This window comes from Mustela lutreola, chromosome 10, assembly GCF_030435805.1.
Source record: "Mustela lutreola isolate mMusLut2 chromosome 10, mMusLut2.pri, whole genome shotgun sequence".
NCBI classification, from domain to species: domain Eukaryota; kingdom Metazoa; phylum Chordata; class Mammalia; order Carnivora; family Mustelidae; genus Mustela; species Mustela lutreola.
The window spans coordinates 108,004,943-108,007,393 of NC_081299.1; the positions used below are offsets into that span (position 1 = coordinate 108,004,943).

General features: G+C 40.5%; 1 pseudogene; it reads left to right on the forward strand.

The window, feature by feature from the left end:
• The first annotated feature begins 783 nt into the window (after nt 1–783).
• Nucleotides 784–1,822, forward strand: LOC131809546 (annexin A2-like; annotated as a pseudogene).
• The last annotated feature ends 629 nt before the right edge of the window (nt 1,823–2,451 follow it).

The following is a 2,451-nucleotide window of genomic DNA, read 5'->3' on the forward strand; positions in this document are numbered from 1 at the left end:
AGGGAAATGGCATGACAGGTTTGTTGATAGGGAGATATTGAAGCCAACAGCAATGTAGAAGGACTGATGGTAAGGAAAGACTAATTAGAAAGCTGCTGGAAGCAGTCAACATGCAAGGTGTCCAGAGCCAGGATAAATCCAGCTGAGGACAGGGGAACTTAGGACTAGGAGACAAGTCTGGGTAGGACTGACAAAATAGGAAGTGGTGGTCAACTGAGTGTGAGGGTGAAAAGTGAGAAGAAATAAAGAATGACTACAGAGTTCCTAGCCCAAGAACTCAAGAAGGGTGATGTCACTGATATGTGACCAAAGAAAAAAATACTGCAGGAGGACACTTTATAATGCATTCAGTTTGAACATATTGGGTTTAAGATGACAGGGACATTTAAGTATCCAAGTGGAGAGATGATATAGGCAGTGACATATAAAGGTCTAGAAGTATAAAGTCCAAGGTTGAGAATTTCCTGAAAAGAGACAGTGTGGTTTTATAAGAGTGAACATACTGTATATAGTATATATGTGATATTCCAGGGTAATAAACATTACTTTTTAAAAAGTAGGCCCCTCCCCAATATGAGATGATATAAATAAAATTTTTCATCTCCAACATCCTCTCCATTCACATTCACCACAGTATCTCAAAGGCTACCAACAGTGATTCAGTTATCTCATAGGCAGGTTTCTTCAATACTCAGAGATGAAATTCACAATAACTAACCAGGTGACATTAAGTCCTAGCTGAGCAGCCTCAAACTCTTCATCTCTTAGCCCCATAACTGGGGACACTCGAAGATTGGCCCAGCTTCTTTCAAAATGTTTATTATTCACAAGATTCTCTGCAAGCTCAGCTTGGAGGGTGATCAACTTATCCCCCAAAGTGCAGATGGGTCAGTCAAAGCACACACCAATTTTGGTGCTGAGTATGCTGTTCTGAACATTGAAAAGGCCATCAAAACCAAAAGTGTGGTTGAGGTTACTACTGTCAACATTTTGACGAACCACAGCAATGAACAAAGACAGTATATTGCCTTCAACTATGAGAGAAGGACCAAAAATGAACTTGCATCAGCAATGAAGTCAGCCTTTTCTGGGCACCTGAGGACCATGATTTGGAGCCTACTGAAAACAGATTCTCAGTGTGATGCCTCTGAGCTGAAGGCCTCCATGAAGAGGCTGGGGACAGATGAGGACTTCCTCATTGAGAACATCTGCTCAAAGACCAAACAGGAGCCTTAGGAAATTAACAGAGTCTACAAGGAAATGTACAAGACTAATCTGGAGAAAGACATCATTTCTCAACCATCTGGTGGCTTCTGCAAACTGAGGGTTACCCTGGCAAAGGGTAGAAGAGCAGAGGATGGCTCTGTCATTGATTATGAACTGATTGACCAACACATAGGATCTCTATGATAGAGTGAAGAGAAAAGGAACTGATGTACCCAAGTGGATTAGCATCATGACCAAGCAAAGTTTGTAAAATTTCCAGAAAGTATTTGAAAGGTAAAGAGCTATAGCCCTTATGACATGCTGAAGAGTATCAATAAGGTCAAAGGAGACCTGGAAAATGCTTCCGTGAACCTGGTCCAGTGCATTCAGAACAAGTCCCTCTATTTTGCTGACTGAATGTATGACTCCATGAAAGGCAAGGGGACTCGCAATCAAGTCTTGACTTAATCATGTTCTCTCCCAGGAAGTGGACATGTTGCAAATTGTGTCTGATTTCAATAGAAAGTATGGCAAGTGACTACACTACTGCATCCAGCAAGACCCCAAGCACAACTACCAGAAAGTGCTGATGTACCTGTGTGATGAGGATGACTGAAACCCAGAACAGCATGAGCATCCAGGAGTGGTTCTCCTTTCTTTCCAGCTAAAAGTTGTAGAAAATAGCCTATGACTAACAGTCCCCTTGTGCCCATCCTCATGAAGATGGCATTAGCACTGCCCCCTCCTTATCCTTATGTCAGTTGCCTAAACATTGCCTGCCTCTCATGTCTAGTCTCTCCTTTTAGCCAAAGAAATGAACATTCCAAGGAGTTGGAAGTGAAAGCTATGATGTAAAACACTTTGCCTCTTGTGTACTGTGTCATAAACAAATGAATAAGCTGAAATTTTACTTTATAAACAAATAAAAAAGAAACAAAGAAACCTCTTCATCTGTCTTGTATTTCAGATTCCTCTAACATGGATATAGTCTACCACTCTCAATTCAAGGATCACTGGGCAAATATAGAGCAAGGATCAGTTAAGTCAATATGGAAGATACAAGACAGTTTAAGGGATGATAGATGTACACAAGGAAACTGTGATTCAAAAAGACCCCTCTCTGAAATTTATTTTACACAGGACTAATGTCAATTTAATGTGGAATTTAAGAAACAAAACAAATGAGGAAAGGGAAAACAAGAGAGAGAAAAAAGAAAACAAGAAACAGACTCTTAACTACAAAGA